The sequence below is a fragment of the Chiloscyllium plagiosum genome, unplaced genomic scaffold (assembly GCF_037043375.1).
Source record: "Chiloscyllium plagiosum isolate Xiang-an unplaced genomic scaffold, Cpla_swu_hap1 HiC_scaffold_21, whole genome shotgun sequence".
NCBI classification, from domain to species: domain Eukaryota; kingdom Metazoa; phylum Chordata; class Chondrichthyes; order Orectolobiformes; family Hemiscylliidae; genus Chiloscyllium; species Chiloscyllium plagiosum.
Genome location: NW_028270159.1, coordinates 19,622,929 through 19,648,782, shown reverse-complemented (window position 1 = coordinate 19,648,782; position 25,854 = coordinate 19,622,929). Strand labels below are relative to the sequence as shown.

The 25,854-nt window shown below is 39.2% G+C and overlaps 1 protein-coding gene across 5 annotated transcripts in view; it reads right to left on the bottom strand.

Annotated features, from left to right (window-relative positions):
- Positions 1 to 25,854, bottom strand: part of LOC122564877 (disabled homolog 2-interacting protein-like) — a 699,362-nt gene that overhangs the window by 477,877 nt on the left and 195,631 nt on the right. The window contains exon 1 of one of the 5 annotated variants that reach the window (XM_043720277.2): positions 16,901 to 16,920. The exons of the other annotated variants lie outside the window; for them this stretch is intronic. The gene's annotated coding sequence lies outside the window, so the exon portion shown is untranslated. Of the gene's footprint in view, positions 1 to 16,900; positions 16,921 to 25,854 lie in introns of those variants that run through there. 5 annotated transcript variants of the gene reach the window in all.

The following is a 25,854-nucleotide window of genomic DNA, read 5'->3' as shown; positions in this document are numbered from 1 at the left end:
GTTTTTTTTTCTTTACCCCCACACTACCGCCTAACTGCGGTAGCGCTTATTTCTTTCCCCAGCACCCATGTTGTGTGCGTGCAGCTGTGAGACACAGTGAAAGACACAAGGTGCACGAATCTTTATTCAGTTTCCACCACCAGGAAGGAATATATTCAGGTTTTAATTAATAGTTAATTCAAATACTGTCACCCGTGACTGATTTTGGATGACAAAGGAACTGTCACAAGGGCTATCCCTTCCCCCTCTCCCCTCACTTTTGATGGCTTGCACTGGCCAGAATGGGCTTTGCTTGTAAATATTTAATTAGCTACACGGGCAATTACTGGTGGTGGTTAGCAGGTAGAAAAATGAAAAGGAAGTTTTAAAAACATCACAATGATTTTGGTGGTGAGGAGGTCACTCAGTTGTGCATAATAGCACTTCTGGGTATAAAAAGATCTGTCACAAGGGAATTCATTTCAACTTCCAAGAACAAATACATTTGCATTGGGGTAAGAAGTCAAAAATTAAAAAGTTCAAGCACAAACCCAACCAGCCTCAAGCCTATCCTCTTCTAGTTTTATCAGAACATGAGCCAAGTTACCAATCTGCTCCAAGGAGGCCAATTTCCCATTTAAATAATTCAATTGATGGCAAAGGCTTTCTCTTGCTTTCAGCTTCAACACTGGTTAGCCAGGTTTCCATTAGCTCAGGATCCCTTGTCCATCACTCAAAACTTCCAGTTATCTCCAGTCCATCTGCCACTATTACCAATATTTTCTTTAACCTGTGATCACCCTGCTCACAATCTGAACTCTGGATTGTCTGTTACACAATCTGTCTAGTTGTGTTCAGGAGAAACATACTGGGCCTCCTGTGGAGTGGATGCTTCCTGGCATTAATCTTTGCTAACAAATCAAAGATTGTGTAGCCCTAAATCAACCAAGAGTTAAGACGACCCACCTGATTCCATAAGGTGATCCACAGTGCAGCTTTGGCATTAAAATTAGACAGTCGTTCTCTGGATTGGTGGCCTTCCCATTCCAGATTTCTGGCAAATTAAGGTGCTGAGTGCTTGGAACCTTTTGGAAAGGCAGCACAAAATCTTCCTGATAGCCAGCACCCTTACAAAATATTATTATTTTTTTAAATTCTGATGTTAACTGGGTAAATAACCTCATATCAAACGTTATGCAACCTTACATCTAAGCACAAATTATCAGAATAGTCATAGATTCAACCTCTGGTCTGCAATGTAACCAACCTGAAAAGGAGAAGCAGCAGAGATAATGTAGCAGAAGGCATCTGCAACCCTTCAGTAATGAATGTGGGAAGAAAATGTCAGAAGCTTACCGAGGACGTGTTCAAAAGCATGCTTGGACACTAAGCAAGAACGGCGGCATGACAGGTTACGGTGGCACCTGTAATGGAATAGTTTGCTGACACTTATTGCACAAGCTCAATCCTTTAGAACATCCACTGAACTAATGCAATTTTATCTCTGAAGCTGTCTCCTATTAAAATTCTGTAGCTTCAACAATAGGAAGAATTTGTAAACTTGAAATTTTTAGCTGCTCAGTTATGTTAATTGAGACAAGAGTATTTTAGAAGCACATTAAAGATCTGCTTTTGTCACCCCCCCCCCCCCCCACACACACCCCCAACCCCACCTCACACACTCTCGCCTTCAGAAAATCATAAACATTTCACAGCCTGTAAATTATATTTTGAAGCACTGTTACTGCATGTAGATATCCGATTTGTGCATAGCAAGGTCAAATAAAGTAGCACGTATGTCAACTTTACTAATATGTACAGATATAATAATCGGGACAGATTTTTTCCACCTTCTGTACCTCTTGTTAAACCTGCAAATGAGAAAAGCTTTGAGTACATATTTTTAGCCAAATAAAAATCAATAGCTTCTCTTTTTGAGAAATTAATTAGGAGTCATTTCTTGAACAATGGCATTTCCAGAAATTTTTCATTGATTCCCAACTGAACACTTTAAAAAGCAAAGTGGCCTACCATAAAAGGAAAACTGAATGGTACAGACTTAATGGATCATGTAGATTTTCTAAGTTCCCAGTTTTTCACGATTCATCACCTGTTTCATTCCACTTGAAATACACTGACTACTCATTTGTCAATAAATTTTAGTGCAAGAATAGATAACAAAATGATTGAGACTAAGACCTCACGAAGAACCTCAAAGCTGATGATGCCTTACTCACTTGCCTCATATTGAAAGAAGTGACATATGAAGCATGAAAGATTCCAAAACAACCAGGTCTTTGCAGGATGAAATCAAGAGCGGCAGCTACAATAAATAAAAAGGAAAAAAAAAGTTGTCTTTTGGTTCAAAAGGGACTCAGAATTGGAAGTCTCCAAACAAGTTAGTGATCAGCAAGCTTTTTTTTTAAAACATTCAACTCTCCAAGTACTCTTATTCTGTTGCTCAAGATAAACACAATTAGAGTCTTACTCTTGACTCTTCCAGCCAGATGAAATCTATAAACACGTTAGGCCACGCAAATTTGTTTAACCTTTGAAAAGCTAACTTACATTCTATTTTCTTTACACCAAATTCTAAACTTTCCAAGCAAGTCACTTGTCCTTTCTGTGTGTAAGCATGATAAATGTGCATATTTGCCTTGTATGGGAAAGAAAAGCAGTTGTCAACCATTAAATGAACATGTGTTTGGTGGGAAAAGCTCAAAGACGAGAAACATCTGGTTGTATTTATGAGGTTATTTTCCAAAGAAGACATTTCAAGCTGATAGCAATTTAACTAATTACTATTGTCCTTTACATAAAATGCTTATTTCCAAACTGTTTTCATACCTTATTTAGTACAATGCTGCTTTTTTCTTTTAATTTTGAAATATGCACAAAATCTTGCAGAGTTCAATCACAATGAGTCAAATTTGGATAACCCAAAATTCTAGGTATGTTGATGATATCAGCCATTCTCACCAGAAGAAAAACAAATCCAATGGAGTGATATGATAAGATGTTGGTCTGAACTAGTATCTCCAGATTAGCCAAACTCATGCAAGTTTGCCATATGACATGTCAAATAACTGCAGTGAAACTAGGCCAGACAGGATCATAAAATCATAGAGATGTAACAAGCCACCATTTGACATTGAAACCTCTCTGTGAAAGAATGTCCAAACCCTAGAACGAAGCTAAACCTGTGAGTAAGTTAAAGTATTACTCACTGGAGACAAAGTTAACTTGTTATAGAAAGAATAAAATCATATTGAAAAGCAGACATTGCTAAAAGGTGGGATATTTCACTAGTGAATTTATCAACCTTTTGAAGCACAAGGCAAACATCTTGGAACAGTTTGGCAAGCAGACATTCTCTCCAACAAGGAGGATGACAACAACACTGTGCCACCGTGCCGCCCATTTGTGGGCGGCACGGTGGCACAGTGGTTAGCACTGCTGCCTCACAGCGCCTGAGACCCGGGTTCAATTCCCGCCTCAGGCGACTGACTGTGTGGAGTTTGCACGTTCTCCCCGTGTCTGCGTGGGTTTCCTCCGGGTGGTCCGGTTTCCTCCCACAGTCCAAAAGATGTGCAGGGTCAGGTGAATTGGCCATGCTAAATTGCCCGTAGTGTTAGGTAAGGGGTAAATGTAGGGGTATGGGTGGGTTTCGCTTCGGCGGGTCGGTGTGGACTTGTTGGGCCGAAGGGCCTGTTTCCACACTGTAATGTAATGTAATCTAATCTAATCTAAACTGTCTATCCAAATGTTTAAAGAAACTCCGCTAATATGGTTCAATGCAACAAGAGCAGAATACATTCCCATCTTCACTCCACTCCTGCAGGAAAGGGGTTTCAATCTTGTATAAAGGCTAGGCAACAAGGAAGTGAACTTCAACAAGTGATGGCTACACCAATTCAAGACAAGACACAGCATTGTCTTCCACACAATTTGCAGTGAGGAAGTTATGGAAGTATTATCAGACAGGTGCTACAAAACAGTCTCACCCACATCTTGAACAAAAATACACCAGGAGATGTTTTTAATGCTTATGGAACTGCACCATTTTACTGTGTTTGGGCACAGCATTCCTGGATGATTAAAGATAAAACATGTAATGGCAAAAAGTGAAACAAGGAATGCGCCACTGTTATACTCTGCACCGACACAGATACCACCAAAAACTTGCTGCTTTTTATGATCCAGAAGTCTAAGATGACACACTGTTTGCAAATGTCAAGATATTGCACACACAATTTGAGACTCAAGACTCCTGGATGAAATTCAGCATTTTTAAGGCATAGATCAGGCAAATTGACAGAATGTATTAATGGAATAAAAGGAAGATTATTATCATTACAGACAACCACAGCTCAATATTGCCTGCCTCCAAACACCACAGTCAAGCCTCATGCAATGGGTCAGAGGTGATTTGGAATTTGAAAACCCAAAACTGATGGCAGCTGATCCTTTACCTTTTTAAAGCCATTGCTAAAAAGCAAGAGCACAAGTTAACTATTGTACAGGCTATATTTATGATGGAGGAGGTGTGGAAGATGTTACAGAAGACAGAATTGCAGCTGTTTCCACCACTCAGAGTTCAAAAGAACTACAACTGCACAAGATACCAAAAAGGATAAGCAGAGTAAAGCTAGTTAATCAAATGACAAAGTTTTCTTCTTTGACCTAGAGGAGCTTGCTTGGAATCTCAACAGAGACAGAGACAACAACAAAAGCTTACACCAAGATGGGCAACTCCATCTTTTGTATAATGAAATGGACAGGTGAGGCAATCCTAGATGCAGTTCATTCTTTAACCAAAGAGACAGAGACGCCAATGGCCCAAAAGATTCTGATTAAAACCCATCTACTCAACTGCCTGTTTCCTAACTGAACCCACAAGGCTCTAGAGATTTAGGGTGTAGGTTTGCTCGCTGAGCTGTAGGTTTTATAGGAGAAAGTGAGGTCTGCAGATGATGGAGATCAGAACTGAAAATCTCCTGCTGCGCTTTTCCAGCAACACATTTTCAGCTCTGTAGGTTTTATATTCAGACGTTTCTATAGAGATACTGTGGGATTTTGGAGTTCTAGACTCCCCAACCAGGGAAAAATATCCTTCCTGCATTTAGTTTGAATTTAGCTATGTTAGAATTTTATACATTTCAAGCAGATCCATTTTCAACTGTCTAAACTCGAGTGAATATTGGCCCAACCAAACCCATCTCTCCTAAAGGACATTCCTGCAATCCCTAGTATCAGCCTGCTACATTCCCTCTATGGAAAACATATCCTTTCTTTGGTAGGGAAATCAAAATTGCAAGCAATACTCCAAGCGTGGCCTCACAAAGGCCCTGCATAACTTGAGTAATACATGCCTATTTCTGAACTTCAATTGTCTCGCAATGAAGGTCAAACATCATTTTCCTCTGTAATTTCTTGCTGCACCTGTCTACCTTCACTGACTGGTGTACAATGACATCCCAGATCCATTTTACATCTACATTTCCAAATATATTACCAATTAAATAATATTCTCTCTTTCCGGTTTTCACACTGAAGTGCATAATTTCACATTTAGCCATGTTGCAGTGCACCTGTCATGTGTTTTCCCACACATTCAACTTATTCAAATCGCCCATGAAGCCACCTTGCATTCTCTTCACAACTCTCAATCCTGCCCAGTTTTGGAAGTGTTGTATTAGATTCCCTCATCCAGGTCATTTATATAATATGAATAGCTGGGGCAGCCATAGAAGTATAACAGGAATAGGCCACTATCAATACCTTTCAGCCAAAATGGACCAAAGGGGTAGAAATTGTGCAGAAACCATTGGATTCTATGTCTGATACTGAATGTATATTATAAATGTCAAAACTATTACAATGGTATTGAGGAACCTAAGTGAGGAACATGTTGCATGGTGACAAATTGAATTCATTGCAAATTCTGTCATTTTCAAAATGGAATATTTTGTAATGTATGTCAAAACATTTATGAATAAAATATGCAATTGACCCTAGGGTTCCCTCAGCCCACTGGTATTAAATATGCTGGTTGAGAACAGTGAAAATTTCCAGAATATAGACAAAAATAATTCATATTTTCAGAGAGACCAAAGTAGATGATTCATGGAAAAATCTCAATATTTAGTGCATCTACTGCTAATAGGTGCTACCTCAACAAGAGCAGATTGAAAAGTGTTGGGAAAATTTCAGAAGCAAATGAGTTTGATATTGGATTTTGGAAAGTCAAATCAAGGTAGGAATTTCATGGTGAATGGTAGGGCCTTAAGGAGTGTAGTGGAACAAAGAGACATTGGAGTTCAGGTACAAGGTTCTCTGACAGTGGAGTCACAGGTAGACAGGGCAGTGAAAAAGCCTTCTGGTGCACTGGCATTCATCAGTCAGGGCATTGAGAATAGAAGTTGGGAAGTTATACTGCAGTTGTACAGGATATTGGTGAGACCACACTTTGAATATTGTGTTCAGTTTTGGTTACCTTGCTATAGGAAGAAAGTTATTAAACTGGAAAGAGTGCAGAAGATATTTACAAGGATGCTGCCAGGACCCAATGACCTGAGTTATAGGGAGAGGTTGGATAAAATAAGACATTTTTTCTTTAGCGAGTTAGAGACTAAGGGAAGATATTATACAAATGTACGAAATCATGAGGTATGGACAGGGTGAATGCACTCAGTGCTTTTCCCAGGGTTGGGGAATCAAAGACTAGAGGGCATCAGTTTAAGATGAGAGGAGAAAGAATTAAAGGGGCAACATTTTTACACAGAGGGTGGTACGCACATGGAGTGAGTTGCCAGAGGAACTGATTGAGGAGGGTACATTAACAACATTTAAAAGGCATTTGGACAAATACATGGATATGAAAGGTTTACAAGAATATGAGCCAAGTGCAGGGAAATGGAATTAGAGCAGATGGACAGTTTGATCAGCATGGACGAGTTTGGGCCAAAGGGCCTGTCTCCATGCTACAGGACTCCATAAGCAGTTACCTGATCTGTCTCAATTCGTAAGTCCACTCTGAAAGTTGAAAGTATCAAAAAAATCAATAGAGAATTCCCAAACTAGAAATGTACCCCATTTAGATTAAACATCTTTACAGCCTCAATCAAATATTTTGGAATCCACATTTTCATTTACCATCTTCCACTAGTAATTCCAACTGTCAAATTAAATAGACACCCTCAATCATGAATTTTAAAAAGACCAAATGTGGCATGGGTGATTTGAACTGAAGGGCCTGTTTCCATGCTGTATGACTGAGCATTGGCCCAGCTAGTGATGGTTTTTTAAAGACAAAAGCTGAATTGTCCTTTAAATTCAAATCCTGCAAACATGTTTTCCCTCAGTTTTCAGGCATAGACATTTTTAAATAAAGAAACTCTAAATTTGAAATAATCAAGCTAAATGTATGAAATAAGATTTGCAAATTGTTCACTGTTATTTTTCTGTATTTGTTTCATATATTTAGAAAACTAAACAACGTAGATCAAGTCTGCAGTGTTCAGACTCTCATTTCCAAGAAAATTATGCAGGCATACTCCAACAGTTCCAATCAGAGCTGTTCCTTTGGAAAGAGGGCTGCAACTATATTATGCTTTGAACCTTTTCTGGAGTAACTTTGCAGAGATCAAGAAATGTAAACATGATTCTACTCAACAACATAATGGAGTTGCATATAAATTAAGAAGAGGATGCAGCCACCCATTCCCTCGAGCCTGATCTGTCTGATCGAATTTCTCCACATTTTCACCTACCCTCCAAAAACCTTTCAACCATTATTGATCCAGAATCTATCAATCTCTGCTTTAAAATATATCAAAGGGTCTGCTTCCACCATCTTAGGAAGACTCACTACATTCTGCTCAGAATATTTCTCAGTATTTACAATCCTTATTTTTAAGCAGTGATCTCAAATTTTAGATTCTCACAAGAGAAAACATCCTATCCATTCCACCCTGTCAAGGTCCCACAGGATTTTACATGTTTCAGTCAAGCCACTTCTTAATCTGATAAACTCCAGTGGATACAATGGTAGCCCTTCTAAATTTCCCTCACCCATTCCTGGTGTTAGTCTAATGAAACTTCTCTGAAGTACTTCTGATGTATTTCCATCCTTCTTTAAATAGGAAGACTAATTCTGTTCACAACAGTCCAGATGTGGTCCCACCAATACCATGTATATCAGAGTTAAAAATCACACAACACCAAGTTATAGTCCAACAGGTTTATTTGGAAATAGAAGCTTTCAGAGCACTGCTCCTTCATCAGGTGTTGGGTGATTTTTAACTGAGTCCAACCCAGTCCAATACCGGCACCTCCACAACATATATATCAGACACACAGCCTCCCTACTTTTCAATTCCTCTTCCAAAGAACAATAGCATTCTGTTTGTTAGCTTGCCTAATTACTTGCTGTAATTGCAAACTAACTCAGGGAACAGTGAACGTGGACTCAATATCTGCGCATTCTTCCAAGCAAGTCATAACAAAGTTTGGGGGATCATCTGGGATCTATAAGGATGTTTCTACTTCCTCATCAGAATTCCATATTTAACACAATGACCTCCAGAATTCCTTAGCCTCAACTTCAATGTGAGCTGCTTGTATTCTTACTTAACTCTTGATCTGTTTTCTGAACCTCGCTTAGCAAAAGCAGGTTAAATACTTCTTGTGTATCTCCACAACTTTAAAAACAGTTTTGACTACTCTAGTGTCAGCTTGTAGTATTACTTTGATGTCTGACTTTGTTTAAAGTTAAAAATCACACAACACCAGGTTATAGTCCAACAGGTAAAATTGGAAGCACACTGTTGGACAAGAACCTGGTGTTGTGTGATATTTAACTTTGCACACCCCAGTCCAACACCGGCATCTCCAAATCATGACTTTGTTTAGCCATTGCCCTGGTGACTACACACAAACAGAAAAACACCTGGTAACTATTCTGTCTGTTTAACTTTATTCTGATTTTCTGAGATTTTGGGTGAAGCTGTAACTGTTACTCCAGCTAAATCACTAGGATAAATCAATTCCATCCACGGGTATTTCTTATATTTTTGACTGCAACTGTTATAGACAAGAAGTCACATTCAAATTTTACTTTACAGAACAGAACTGGGGTATACTCTTCATGTTATCAGTTTATTAGCACTTTGCTTTTCATTGGACCCTCTAAAGAGAAAATAAAATTTTTCTGCAGCAAAGAAGTTTGAGTTGTTCCTGTGTTCATTAATATAGTTACATGATTAGATATATATTTGAAAAAAAGGAGTTACCTTCCCTTTTCATAAAATCCCTATTCATTTCACCTACACTCAGCAGATTTTACCTCTGAAGTTATTGAGCTGTATTTTGCTTATCTTTTTTTCCTTTCTCCATCCATATTTTCCATATCTTGGTGTGTCCATCTATTTGTGAAAAGGAAATTTTTGGAAGGGATAAAGTTAAGCTGTACAGTTACATTAGCAATTCATATTTCATAATTGTCATTTATTACAGACAATTTGTCCATAAAAAAAGGTATTTTCTTGTTGAGTATAGAAACCTGGCAGATGTTGTCTCGTAACCCAAGATTGTCAGTCAGGTAAAGTGGGGACTATGGATAGTTTAGTTACATCTTGTAATGTCTCTGGGAATATTGATTTATGAGACACAACCTCAATGAATTACAAAAGCCCGGCATTTATCCTTTTAGTCTTCACCATTTTCATCAACTCCACTTGCAATTGTACTAGTTCCAAAATATCCTGACAAAGAACCGCCTAACTTTGTCATCACTTACTTGGGATACTGCGTCAATATCAAGTCCCACAATTCTGAGTAGCAACAAATGTGAAAATTTAATAAAATTACCAAACTGCCCAATTTACCAAGCTGCCAGATTCAAGTTAAACGAAATACACACCAGATTTCTGATATGAACAAGAAAATAACTAATTTATTCCAATCAAGTTGATTTTCTTCACTAATGGAAACCAAAAGAAAAAAATGAATTGCCAATTCATTACCACGCCACTTAACCCTTACCTCTTAAATTACCATATTCACAAATAAACAGACACACAAAGAAAGGCAGAAAAAAATGCAAATGTCGGGGGGGGGGGGAAGAAAAAAGTCAAAGCAAAGGGTGGCGCTCATAAGCAAGACAAGATGAGGGCATGGGAGGTCAGGGTGAGAAGAGCCAGTGCTGACAGCAACATAAGAGGGAGCAAGACATACACTTTGTAGAGCGAGTGAGATGCACAAACTGGACAGCAACAGTGCACACGCACTAGCAGTAAGAGCACACACTCGAGACAGCATGAAATGTAAAACTACCAGGGATCCCGCAAGCATATCCCTTCTCTTCACTAATTATTGGTCTCAAGAATCTAAAGGATATACTGGTCAGTGGGCACCTCTCTCACAGTAGCTTGTATCCTATAAAACTTCTGACTAGTGAGGGCCAGATGGGTACGAAGTTGGAATGCAACCTGCTGAACTCTATATGCTCCCTATCCAACCTGGAAATGTCCTATTACCTGATGTCTCATTATTCATTTCCTGCAAAGCACTGCACTGGCAACAGAAATGATGCCAAAACTAAAGCAAATTCAAAGAAGAAAAAATATTCACTCCATCTGTTCCCAAGTCACAGAACACTTCGAGTATACGAGACCTACTAATATTATACTATTATGATTGATAGAAAGATGGAGGTTCTGCCAAACCAGAAAAAGTGCAATAAGATTGTAGTGATTGGAACAAGGTCAGCCAGGTAAATCTCATCGAATATGAGTTCCCGGAGTGGGGTTGTTAACCTGGTCCAATCAGGAAGTCCTGGCTGACAGAAGATACAAACATGAGTGTCAGACTGAACACTTTGAGAGCTGGCTCTAAGGGAGCTGCATCATTGTCAAGGCCTTACCATGTGTAAATAAAGGGTGACTTGGGGATGGGATACTGGCCTTTGTGGAGATATTTCAAAGAGTATTTTAAAGAAAGGTAAAATATTGTTCATTAGGATAGAAAGTGATTATTTTCTACATAAAAGTGTAGAAATCCCCAGAACCTGATCAGGTATATCCTGGAACTCTGTGGAAAGCGAGGGAAGTGATTGTTGGACCTCTTGCTGAGATATTTGTATCATCAATAGTTGCCGGTAAGGTGCCAGTTGGCTAACATAGTACCATTATTTAAGAAAGGTGGCAAGGACAAGCCAGGGAACCATAGATCAGTGAGCCTGACGTCGATGGTGGGCAAGTTGTTGGAGGGAATCCTGTGGGACAGGATGTACATGTATTTGGAAAGGCAAGGACTGATTAGGGATAGTCAACATGGCTTTGTGCGTGGGAAATCATGTCTCACAAACTTGATTGAGTTTTTTGAAGAAGTAACAAAGAGGATTGATGAGGGCAGAGCAGTGGACGTGATCTACAAGGACTTCAGTAAGACATTCAACAAGGTTCCCCATGGAAGACTGGTTAGCCAGGTTAGAACTAGCCATTTGGATACAGAACTGGCTCGAAGGTAGAAGACAGAAGGTGGTAGTAGAAGGTTGTTTTTCAGACTGGAGACCTGTGACCAGTGGTGTGCCACAAGGATCAGAGCTGGGTCACTACTTTTTGTTATTTATATAAATGATTTGAATGTGAACTTAAGAGGTATAGTTAGTAAGTTTGCTGATGACACCAAAATTGGAAGTGTAGTGGACAGCGAAGAAGGTTACCTCAGATTACAACAGGATCTTTATCAGATGGCCTAATGGGCTGAGAAGTGGCAGATGGAGTATAATTTAGATAAAAGTGAGGTGCTGCATTTTGGGAAAACAAATCTTAGCAGGATTTATACACTTAATGGTAAGGTCCTATAGAGTGCTACTGAACAAAGAGACCTTGGAGTGCAGGCTCATAGCTCCTTGAAAGTAGAGTCACTTTCAAGGATAGGATAGGATAGTGAAGGCAGCATTTGGTATGCTTTTCTTTATTGGTCAGTATTGAGTATAGGAGTTGGGAGGTCATGTTGTGGCTATATTGGATGTTGGTTAAGCCAGTTTTGGAATATTGCGTGCCATTCTGGTCTCCTTCCTATCAGAAAGATGTTGTGAAACTTGAAAAGGTTCAGAAAAGATTTACAAGGATGTTGCCAGGGTTAATGGATTTGAGCTATAGGGAGAGGTTGAATAGGCTGGGGCTGTTTTTCCTGGAGGATCAGAGGCTGAGGGGTGACCTTATAGAGGCTTAAAAAATTATGAGGGGCATGGATTGGTAAAGAGACAAGGTCTTTTCCTTGGGGTGGGGGAGTCCAGAACTAGACGGCAGAGGTTTAGGGTGAGAAGGGAAATGTATAAAAGAGACCTATGGGGCAAGCTTTTCATGCAGAGGGTGGTGCACGTATGGAATGAGCTGCCAGAGGAAGTAGTGGAGGCTGGTACAATTGCAACATTTGAAAGGCATCTGGATGGGTGTATGAATAGGAAGGGTTTGGAGGGATATGGGCCGGGTGCTAGCAAGTGGGATTAGATTAGGTTGGGATATCTGGTCGGCATTAACAAGTTGGACCTGTTTCCATCCTGTACATCTCTATGACTCTAAGTAACATTATTCAATTTTAGACAAACACAAAATGAGCTATAAACCAATTTGGAAAATGCTATGCTTTCAAATCTATCATTTCAAGTTTTGAAATAGATGATTGACTCATCAAGACCTTAAAGAGAGCGTGGCAATGAATGCATTACGTAACCAAGCAAAGAACTAACCAAATAACCAATGACCAAGATGTTGCTTTTCTAAAAGGTCCCCTGTTCAAAGAAAAATTCCTTGCATAGATATGAACTGGAAGTGCACTTCAATCAAAAAGCAAAACACAAGGAACATTTGTGGAAAGAATATATCCTAAATATTTCTAGTTAGGGTAGCTTTTCTTAAGTTAGCTTGAAGGCTAGATGTTTTTATTTATTTATTTATTCATTCACAGGACAAGGGCATCACTGGCTAGATCAGCATTTATTGCCAATCGCTAATTACCCAGGAGGCAGTTAAGAGTCAACCACATTGCTGTGGGTCTGCAGTCACATATAGGCCAGATCAGGTGAGAACAGCAGTTTCCTTCCCTAAAAGACATTAGGGAACCAGATGGGTTTTTCCTCACAATTTGTTTTTGATTATTGAAATTAAATTCCACCATTTGCCTTGGTGGGATTTGAACCTGGGTCCCTCGAACATTACTGGGATCTCTGGATCAATAGGTTAGTGATAATACCACTAGGCCAGTGTGAACTGACACCAATGGTGTTGGTTCAATTTATGTACCAACTGTAGTAGTTAATGAAAATCTTTCTCTTTCCTTTGTCTACAAGTGATTGGAGTGATGGCTCTCAAACTATAAAACCACTTGTTTCTCTATAACAGTAATGTTGCCTCGCATGCCTCATGGATTATGGTTAACTACTTAAATATTAACATAAAATATCAAAGAAATTTGTAAGTACTGAACAAGTTAACCCAATCAGATGATGTTCCAGATTTCCAGAGTTTCAATCTTTTCTTTCTTAAATATATCTGAATGGTAAATCAGATAAGTCCCCCCAGTCATCTTAAAATAACTCGAATCACTAGCCAAGGATAGCATTTTTTTTTAAACCTAAACCTAACCCTAACCTTTTCTACAGCTCCAGTCCATTAGCTTCCATTTACTTGTTCACAGCCTACCATAAAGTCCATCAGTGAAATTCTACAGTAGGCTGATTTTCAAAAACAGGAACAACACAGGAACAGAACTAGGTCACTCAGCCCCTTCAGACTGAATCATCAATCAATTACATCATATCCGACCTGCACCTTAACTATATGCCTTTTCTATATATCCCTGATTAACCTAAGCAAATAACTGTTCTGAACTTTTTAATTGATTTAGTCTGAGCAGCTAGTTAACAGACACTGATCCAGATTTCCATTACACTCTATGAAAAGAAGGCTTCCTGACCACCCCAAACAGCTCAGCTCTAATTTTTGGATCAAAGCTGTTCCTCCGACCAGAGGAGTGGAGATTATTTATTTAATACATAGTCAGTAATCTTCTGATAAGGATTACAAAACACATGATACATCTACAAAAATGGTCAGGTGTGCATATGTAACCTTCATCTACACAACAAACAATTAACTAATGCCTGGTAATTCTCAAGTATAACTATGTTCCATAATCACATCCAGCACATAAAAGAAAACATCTCATACTGTTTGACTTATCACACGCAAAACACTTGTAAAAGCATAGGTCCTCAGCTTGGTCCCAAATGCCATTCCCTTTAATTTTCAAATTAGGTCCCCTGACTCTAGGCTCCCAGCTAGGGGAAACAGTTTACTTTCACTTACAAAATATTTTAAAGGAAGAAATAGGGTAAGTTTCAATGAAATCACCTCACATTCTTCAAGACTCTCGACAATACATGCTTCGTTCACCCAATCTCTCCTCACAGAACAGATCTGTCAACCCAAGAACAGGTCTAGCTAGAACTTCAGTATTTGCTACATTCTCTTCAAGGCAACATAGCTTTCCTGAAATAAGACGACCAAAATTATACTCCAGGTGCGGTCTAACCAAGCTCCTAAACAACCAAAGCAAGACTTCAGTACTCCTGTATAGGTAGTTTTCAATAACGCGATGTTCGTGTTCTTGTGCAACCCCACATTATAGAAAAATCATGCTTTAGAAACAACGCTTAAAGTGTTGGTGATGCAATCGTGTTACAGCCAACACGTTTTAAAAGTTTGTGCTTTAGAAACTGTCCCTAATCGTCAATCGCATTATAGCAGAACGATCTGTATTCAAATAATTTGCTGCATCTACACATTAGCACTGTTGACAAGGACACCTGAGTTTCTTTGCACATTTACACTTTTCATTCTCTCACCGTTAAGAAAAAGATCTGTTTCTCTTACCAAAGTGGACAATCTTACGTTTTTCCACATTATATTCCATCTGCCATGTTCTTACCTATTGACTAAGCCTGTCCAAATCTTCCTGAAAACATTTTACATCCTCCCCACAACATATATCCCTGCTTAACTTTACATCATCGACAAATCTGGAAATATTGCATTTGGTTCCCATATCCAAATCAATGGATTCCAAGTACTGTTGCGTGCAGTACTGCCATCACAAAAATAACCCATTTATTCCTGCACTGTTTTCTGTCTGTTAGCTATGCTTAATCCATGTCAATACAATACCATAAATACCATTTCCTAACCAACCTCCTTTATGGAGCCATATCAAAAAGCCTTCTGAAAATCCATATACACGAGATCCAGAAGATCCCAATTGATGGTATTGCATCACAAGAACAATCCCTTTCAGGAACCCAGGTTGACAGACCAATTTTGTTTTGCATTTAATGAAGTTATGTCTCTGAAATATACACATGCAATACAGCAGACTTTGCTTTAATGATAAAACAGAAATTTATGAACAAAAGAAATGAAAATAAAATAGTATAAGCCAATCATTCACTTACATTTATAATGCAAATGCAAAATGTTTAAAACACACAGTAAAAGTATACTCCCATTAATACCAAAACACTCCTTTACAACTTGGAAAAAAAAAGCTTTTGTATAGAATATAAACAGTATTTGTACACTAGTCAAAACGTGTGCACACAGTTTCCAAAACACCATTTGGACAATACTCAGAGTCCCTGTACCTAACACCTTGGTTAACTTAAATCACTTGCAACTGAAACTTTTAGATTGGAACTGCAGATGGCTTCATCTTGGAGCACCTCAATGTACTTAGTTTTAAGGAATCTCTTCAGGGTTTTATATCAACAATTCTGGTCTGAGAATAACACTAACTCCTCATTCCGTGGTATCCTAGTTCACTATATATCCTTCCCCTCTCAGGTGTATGAGTCTATATAGCCATTTTATTCAGACAATTTCACAGAATTGCTCCAAACTTAAAGTAAAAACTGGAACCAACTGCTCCCCCCACCCCCTTGCTGCTACCCTAAATAGGCCATGGGTGTTTCCCTTATGCTTAAAAAGAAAGAATTGCTGAAATCTCTAATAAATCTCAAAGCCTCATTGTTTTGCCGTTCAGCAAGGTAAACAATCTGGAATAAACAAAACTCATCTATTCTAAAGCCAGGCCTCAAAATTGTTTTTAAAAGAAATCATGGCTACACAAATACTTCCAAGTTAATTATTAATTTCAGACACATAGAAACTTACCATTATTAATCCAAGAAATATAAACTTACAATAAGTACTTAGATACATAAATTCCACAGTTTACACTGGATTTAATTCTACTTGCCTTTTACTAATGCTCCTTCCTGAAATCTAAGTAGCTGCCTCTTCATTAATATCATTGAGTCTTCTGTTTTAAACTATTTAGACTCATGCCCTAATAGCTTCTCAACAATCAATAAACTTACAGATTTCCTGTAACATCACTCTTGAATTTTTTCACATTTGACAGCGTATACAAAATGAAGCCATTCTCTGCTCTTTGAAGACTTGTTCCCTTCTCTCTTAGTGCTGTGTTCAGAATGAAGCTACTCCCCATTCTCTGAATTCCTTTTTAAACTTGCTGCCTCTTTTCTCAGTGCTGTGTTCACAATCTATAATATGCACTTGCGATGCCAAGGCATACAAGGCTTTGGGCCAAGTGCTGATAAATAGAATAGTTAAGTGCTTTTTTTTTCTGACTGCCATGGACATGATGCATGACCCTATGACACTGGTCAACTGACCAACTCTCAACCCTTACCCCCCCCAGAAGGGCAAGGGGAGCAGATGTATGCAAATACCACCACTTCAAGTTCCCCTTCAAGTCACACACCATCCTCACCTGGAAATATATCATCATTTCTTTACTGTCACTGGAAAACAAAAAAAAGGAAGTCCCTTCCTACCAGAACTTTGGGCATTCCTACACCCCCAAGAACTGTAGCGGTAGAAGGCAGCTCACAGTCACTTTGTCCAGGGAAACTAGGGATGAGCATCGATGTGAGCCTAGCGAGCGATGCCAAAATTCCCTTAAATTTAAAAAAAAATTTATGTAAACTATTAATTTGAAACAATGTACAAATACCCATTGACTTCTTTCAAGGAATGTAGAAATGTTATTTATCATAAATTTGTTTCATATTCAAAGACTGAAATAAGGTCCAATCTGAAATGATGCTGATTTTCATAGGGAGAAAAATATGCCTGTACAAATTTAGAAGAAATTCCAGTAACTAAAATACTAAGTAGAAATGTTCTGCTAGCTAGAAATTACTGCTAAAAGTAATTGTCAAGTTGTAGGGCATTGGGCCACATCTTGAATAGTAATCTAAAATACAGAAACCAAAAATATTGAAGTCTCGGAAAAAACCCAACAACATAACTAGATTTTGTTTAAAAATATCTATCATCATGTTTAAATCTCATTGTAGACAGGATGATTTTCACATACAATTGATATTGGTTACTTGCTATAAACATTCAACAAGATTTGTCAATTTAAGAAATTAGATCAAACTTAAAGATAACTTGGACTGTACTTATAGCAGAAACAAAATCAGAAACTGCTAGAAAAACTCAGCGCATCTGACAGCATCTATGGAGAGAAAGCTGAGTTAATTCAGAAATCATGAGTTCTTAAGAAGGGTCACTGGACCTGAAATGTCAACTCTGCTCTCTCTCCATAGATTCTTCTAGACCTAGTGGGTTTTTCCAGCAATTTCCGATTTTGTTTCAGATTTCCACATCTACAGTTATTTGGTTTTCTGTATTTATACCATTTTGTCACATCCTTAAAGACGTTCCATCATATACTGTCATGGCATCACAGAAAAAATACCTTGGCTTTTCACCCTATCCATGCCCGTCATGTTTTAATAAACTTCTGCACCCTCTCAAGTTTAACAGCATCTTTCCTATTTCTAAAGACATCAGTATTATTGCCAAATATGCATTTTTCAGAATTACTATGTACTGTAACATCAAGTCTATGTACAATCCTTTAAGCGTTGTAATATACACAAGTTGACAAGAAAGTGCACATTTCATTCTTATTCAATTTGTATTATAAAGCAACACCCAATGCTTTGGTGTAGAAGTCATCACTCTTTCATCAACGTGAAGTTCATTATGAATCCCTGAAAAAAAACCAATGAACTAAAATGATAAACCAGGAAGCAATTATAAATCCGCACCCTAATCTCAAAGTTCACTTGATCATAAACCATGAATTTGTATTCTTAGAATGATGTCATCTGAACCATGAAGTAGATTACTACCTTGTAGTTCACTCAACTATTCATTGCTCTATATTTAACTTAACTTCAGTAAGAGTGGTATTTAGCAGTAAAATGTCTCACCAACTCAAAACATATTAAATCTTTTACAGCAGCTTCAATATATATACCTATGAAAGTTAAATTACTTTTCTGGAGTAATTAAGAAAACCTGTTTATCAATATTACAACAATGATATTTGAAATTGTTCCCATAATAACATTAACTTGAATAGTTATGAATATCACTTAGACCCACTTTAATTTCTGTCTTAAAATACACATTTAGCCATTTCTTACTATTTCATCTGAATTATGCAGTAAACAGCAATCAGATTACAAAGGGACAGCAAATTCCAACAATTCAAACTATGGTGACAACGTCACCTGTGGCTGTTAACTTTGTGTCACATGATTCAAACTGCCAATGACAGGGCTTATTTCAGTGTGTTAATCTGAAATTCTAAATTGAGTTTTAACAGCTCTAGGACAACAAAATTTGAGGTGGCAGGAATAAGGAATGCCTGGTTAAATGGTACATCTGAACGTAAGTCCAATGTGCTAATCCAATGTTTCCCGAAGTGATTAGACAACAGGATTGAGAGCACTTACAGTAGAAACAAGGCAGCAATAAAACTGTTTGGTAGCCAACTGACTGCTATTTTAAGGTACTTTTCAAGTTATACTGGTGCACAAGGGATCCGTGGAGCTGCAGCAGCATCAATGTGTTTATGACCCGTTGATGGCAAGCTTGAAGATCATATGTTTACATTTTTTAAAAACACTTGGATGTATCGTCATGAACATTTACAGGAGGATACAGATTTCTTTAACAGCAAAACACAAGTTTATTACACAACTGAAAAAAAACCTTAAACATATACATAAGACAGTTTGGATGATCTTAACAACAGCAAAATAAAATTTCAGTGAGTTTCACAAAACATCATTTTATCGATGCTCAAATCCAGAAAAAAATTCACCCTAAGGGATGAATCTTACTTTTTTTGACTAAGTCAGAGCTGTGTTAGGTTTTCTTTTAAAAAGAGAATGTTTGCAATTTTTGAGAAGATTTGTAGCTCAGGTTGTGGTTCGGTTGTACGTTTGCTCACTGGGCTAGAAGATTTGTTCTCAGACGTTTCGCCAGCAACTTCATCAGAGAGCCTCTTCGAAGCACTGGTGTTCTGCCCCGATTTCTGTTCGTGTGTCTCTGTTGTGGTTGGTGATATCACTTCCAGTTCTTTTTCTGAGAGGTTGGTAAATGGGGTCCAGATCAATGTGTTTGTTGATGGAGTCCCAGTTTGAATGCCAGGCCTCTAGGAATTCCCTAGGAGAAAGTGAGGACTGCAGATGCTGGAGATCAGAATCAGAGCGTGGTGCTAGAAAAGCACAGCAGATCAGGCAGCATCCAAGCAGCAGGAGAATCGATGTTTCAGGCATAAGTGCTTCATCAGGGTTCCTCTAGGAATTCCCGTGCATGCCTTTGTTTAGCCTGTCCCACGATGGATGTATTGTCCCAGTCAAACTGGTGTCCCTCATTGTCTGGATACTAGCAATAGTTGGTAGTGTCCTTTGGTGGCTAGTTGCTGCTCGTATATCCTGGTGGATAATAACTTGCCAGTTTGTCCGATGTAATGATTGTTGCTGTACTTGCAGTCTATTTTGTATATGACGTTAATTCTCCTGATTGTTGGTACAGGGTACTTTAGATTCATCAAAAGCTGTTTTAGTGTTTCAAGACAAAGAAAAAACTTGCTCTACAAGACAAAACTTGACAATCTCACACACAGCAATAACACAGATAATTCAGAAGCTTGGATAAAAAACCTGTCGGACTGACCACGCTCAGACACAGAAAAAGCTGGCCTAGTATGAGAGATGAACTTCAACCACAAGGACACAGACAAAAATGACTTCCTAGCAGCACAGGAATCTACCCTGAAACACAACGGACTTACTAAAGAAACGTAGCAAGCTATCAGACAGACAGTAGCACCAACACTAAGGAGAAAGGAGGAAACACCCTCAACACACAGGAAAGGAAAGCCCTGAAAGGACTTAGGAAAGACAGAAATATTGTAATCCTATTGGCAAACAAAGGGCACAAGACAGTCATTCCAAACAGAACACAATACATTGAAAAAACAAACACACTACTTGCAGATACCGACACCTGCCAACAGATGATAATGACCCAACTCCACAGCTAGAAAACCATATTACAGCATCATGCAAGAAACTCCACAAGACAGGTGAAATTAACAAGACAGACCTCCAAACAATGAAACCTGGAGGATCCAACACACCCAGTTTCTACAGATTACCAAAGGTACACAAACCATGCCCCCCCCCCCTCAGACCTATAGTCTCACTTCCCGGCACACTGACATACAGAGTAGCAAAGGAACTCCACCGTAAACTGAAATACCTAGTAGAAGACTCATGCCACTCCACCCAGGAATTCCTGAACACCATCAAAGACACCAAGATAGAGGACAACAAGGTCATAGTTTCCTTTGATGTGACGGCTTTATTCACATCAATAAACATCACCCTGGCCAAAGAAACACTGGCCGCACTACTAGATGAATCAAGGACACAAACACCAGACAGCACCACATCCATCAGCAAGGACACCATTTTCAAACTAGTAGACCTGCACCTCACAACCCACTTCACCTTCAATGACAAGACCTATCAATGGGACACCCATGAGATCACCAATATCAGGATTCTTGGGAGAAGCAGTTACGCAGAAGTTGGAACAAACAGCTCCACACTCCCCATACCCCCGCCACGATCCAATCCAAGCTTTGAGTCTGCTATGTAGATGACACCTTTGTCATTACAAAACACAACAAATTAGAAGAAACCCACAAAAACAAACAACATGCTTACTGGTATAAAGTTCGCCAAAAAGAGAGCAGCAGCAGACTCCCCTTCCTAGATTTCACAGTAGAACGAAAAGCCAACTGACAGCTACAGACCAGCATCGACAGGAAAACACACACACAGACCAGACATTCAACTACGGGAAAAGTCATCCCAACACCACACAAACGGAGCTGCATCAGGACATTATTTAAACAAGCCACAACACACTGCAACACCCAGGAACTATGAGAAGCCGAAGAAAAACACCTATACAATGTATTCAAGAACAACGGGTACCTGATAAGCACAGCCCGCTGATTCTTACACAACAAGCCTAAAGAAGACACAACACACCCAGAGACTCTAGCCACACTACCACACATTAAAGTCATCTCAGAGATGATGACCAGACTACTCTGGCCCCTTGGCATCATTGTAGCCCACAAACCTATCAAAACACAAACCGGTCTTGATGAATCTAAAGGATCCTGTACCAACAACCAGTAGACGAACGTCATATTCAAAATACATTGGACAGACTGGCAGGAAACTAGCCACCAAAAGACACCACCAGTTCAACTTGGACAATACATCTATCCTGGGATAGGCTAAACAAAGACACACAAAGGAATTTCTAGAGGCTTGGCATTCAAACTGGAACTCCATCAATAAACATCAATCTGGAACCCATTTAGCAATCTCTCAGAAAAAGAACCGGAAGTGATCATCACCTACCACAACAAACCAAGACACATAAGTAGAAAGAGAGACAGAACACCAGCACTTCACCAGAGGCTCACTGATTATGTTACCTAGCATGGTGACGAAACATCTGAGAACAAATCTTCCAGCTCAGTGAGCAAACTTACAACCTGAAAAAGAGGATTTCGTCAACATAAGGCCTAGTGAGTTATTTTGTCATATCTTACCAAAATCACCTCATTAACTACCTACCCTACTCCGAGAAAGTCCACAATGTCAAAGTCTAGCTCCATCTTACCATGGACCTTTCCCAGAGCAGCTCATCACTCAGAAGATGTCCTAGAGTAGACCAGGATCCCCAACATCTGCACCAACCTTTAAAGCCCATGGTGCATGCAGACAAACATTGTCAGTTGAGAGCTGCAATGCATACTTCCTGACATTTTCACCAGATACAGGAAACAGGAAAATCAGTGCCCCGCCTTGCGGGCAGAATCTTGCAGGTCCTGCTAGATAAGAGTGGTGCAGAGAAAGAACTTCATCCTCCCCTAGGACAAGCAGTGGATATTACAACACTTCACCATGCCAGCCTGGTCCAGGGTTGCCACTTGGATTAAAGCAATCTCAGTCGTTTGAAGGGATGCACAGAAATGTAAGAAGAAGGCTAACTAACTTCTCCATTCCGCCAGCAAAAGTGTCACTTTTTTTTCTGATATCTGACTCTCACTGCTACTCTACTCACTTCTCACAGAGTCTCATGCTTTAACATGCTCACTGTAGCTCACAACATCTTCCCTCACTGTCACACATTCCAACTCTCAAAAACACTAGCCCTGCACCCTCCAAACTTCCTTTGGATACCTCCCAACTCCCAAAGTAATACATGTGCTACTCAATTTCATTTCCCTTACTATCTACATCTCTCTCATTCCAGGAGAGAAACAGCCCTCAGATGGAGAATAAGAGTTGTGATGGGTAGTGAGCTGCCCAACACATTCGGTTTCTCACCCCTTACATGGAGGGAACCCTAACTTTGACCACTCCAAGCAGGTGACTGATAATGTCCATGATCCTAAATGAAATCAATTTCCCTTTGACTTAAATGAAGCCAGCTGATAACAATGGCAAGCTTTCTTTATGCTAAATTCCAAGCGAAAGATAATTAATATGAACATAGCATCTCGGTTTAACAAGGGAGGGAAAGTACAGAAGGCAAGGCAATGCAAAGCAGGGATGCTGTGAGCAAACTATTCTCCCTTTTGAGCTGAACTCCCGATTCTTCTGAACTGAATTTAAAAACTAATCTATTAGTTTCATAATCTGCTGCAAACTCAAAAATTTAAAAACTTGATCTATTAATGCCATAGGGATAGAACAATAATTGTGGAAATGATAGGGGGGCCATTCAGCAAAGCTTATCCATGCTGACCTGAAGACACCCAAGATGCCCTTTCTAATCCAACCTTCCTGCATAAAGTCCATAGCCCTTCAGCTTACAGCTCTTTTAGGTGCAGATCCAGGTACTTTTTAAGAGTTTAGGGTCTCGGCCTCTACCACCAATGCAGGCAGTGATTTCCAGAAAACCACCATCCCTCTGCCAGACACTTGAATACACTCTCACACTTGCTTGGAATGGATGCATATAGGTCACAATTTCATAGACTTTCTTGGCTTAGTGAGTTTTGAGAAGATTTGTAGCTCAGGTTGACGTTTTGGATGTAGGTTTGCTCACTGAGCTGAAAGGCTCATTTCCAGATGTTTTGTTACCTTACTAGGTAACATCTTCAGTGGACCTCATGCGATGCAATGCTGAAAATTCTTGCTTTCTATTTATATGTTTGGGTTTCTTTGGGTTGGTGATGGCATTTCCTGTGGTGATGTTATTTCCTGTGGTGAAGTCACTTCCGGTTCCTTTCCTCAGGGGGTGATAGATGGGGTCTAACTTGATGTGTTTGTTATGATTCGGAGATGCCGGTGTTGGACTGGGGTGTACAAAGTTAAAAATCACACAACACCAGGTTATAGTCCAACAGGTTTAATTGGAAGCACACTAGCTTTCGGAGCGACGCTCCGAATCACCTGATGAAGGAGTGTCGCTCCGAAAGCTAGTGTGCTTCCAATTAAATCTGTTGGACTATAACCTGGTGTTGTGTGATTTTTAACGATGTGTTTGTTGATAGAGTTCCGGTTGGAATACCATGCTTCTAGCAATTCCCATGTGTGTCTTTGTTTAGCTTATCCTAGGATGGATGTATTGTCCCAGTCGAAGTAGTATCCCTTCCTCATCTGTATGTGAGGATACTAGTGAGAGAGGGTCGTGTCTTTTTGTGGCGAGTTGGTGTTCATGGGAATGTTCATGGGAATGTTCAAGGAAATGACATCACCAACCCAAAGAAACCCAAACATATAAATAGAAAGCAGGAGTTTTCAGCATTGCTTCGCATAAGGTCCACTGAAGATGTTATCTAGTAAGGTAACGAAATGTCTGGAAATGACCCTTTCAGCTCAGCCAACAAACCTATATCCAATTTCTGGGCTGTTTAAAAAAAAAAGACCCACATGCGCCTGCCTCTATTTTATAATCCAATAACCCATATGCGTCTGCCTCTAATTTTACAATCCAAATCCCAAAATAAAATGGTTCAGACATTCCAAAGGCCAGATAGTCATTGGTTAGAGACAAAAAAAACTGCAGATACTGTAATCCAAAACAGACAGGCAGGAAGCTGGAAGAACACAGCAGGCCAGGCAGCATCAAGAGGTGGAGAAGTCAACGATTCGGGCATAACTCTTCTTCAGAGCAGCACAGATTGGAGTTGTCCATCAAGATTCTACTGAATCCAATACACTGAAGCTGACACCTCCACTGAGCCCCTGACAACCACTCTCCATCCAGGACCTGATATACCCCAATCCAACCTCACACACTAGCCTAAACTCCCGAGACCTGACATTCTCTGTTGTCATCCTCCCCCAAACACTCTCGCTGACCTGGCATCCTACATATCTATCACTGACCTGGCACTCAACCCTCTTAACCAACTGCCACACCAACCCCAGACTTGCCTTATGTACTTACCCCTTCACAGTAACTATCATCGCATCTGACTGTGCTACTGGATCTCAGAACATAACACATTGACTGTTGCAAAAAAAAGGAGTGTGGCTCAACTTCCCTGAATATCCTGTATTCCCTGAATATCCTGTCTATGCTTATTTCAGTTACACTTCACATTTCTGAAGCAACTGGGATCAGAATTCCTAACAAGGAATGCAGAGCTCAGCAAAAAAGTAAGAAAAATGAATAAAGGGGCAATCTGATTGAGATGACCACTCCTCTGAGATAATATTATAACATCCATAAGGACTGAAGTGAAAACTGAAGCAAAAACTGAAGCAGTTTTTTCAATTAATAAACCTTTAGCAAAGAGAATTTAACTCATCATAAACTGAGTAACACTGCTAGATATTCTTAGAACTTGAAATATCTTAGATGATGTAATAAAATGATGCACACATTTAAATTCTCTTCTTCCTTAAAATGTGACTGCTACTTATTATACAATGCAGAAATTAAATTGTTGATAAAGTTCTGTCACTAAACAATTCCTGAAACCATCCCTCGTTTAAACAACTGCCAGCTACCCTGATTATCATGAGTAAATCAGCCAGCCCAACACCTGGAAGCAAGTAAACTGCTCACGTATGGGTTGAAAAGATTTTGAAAATGTTAACATCCAACCTACCACTAAACACTTTACTATAATGCAGTTAGAATTCAGCATAGTGACTGAGCATTTGGACAAGTATCATGATGTGTGAAGAGTAGATCATATTGAACAAATCTAGTTCAATTTTATAAAAGTGTCCAGTATTGTAGATCAGGAGTGTCAATATTGCTGTATATATGGAGATTTTGGAGGCATTTAATTATATTTATTAGAAAAACAGAGCACATACAATCAGAGGTGGCCTTGTGACATGGTTTAAGAATTATTGGGAGGTAGAAG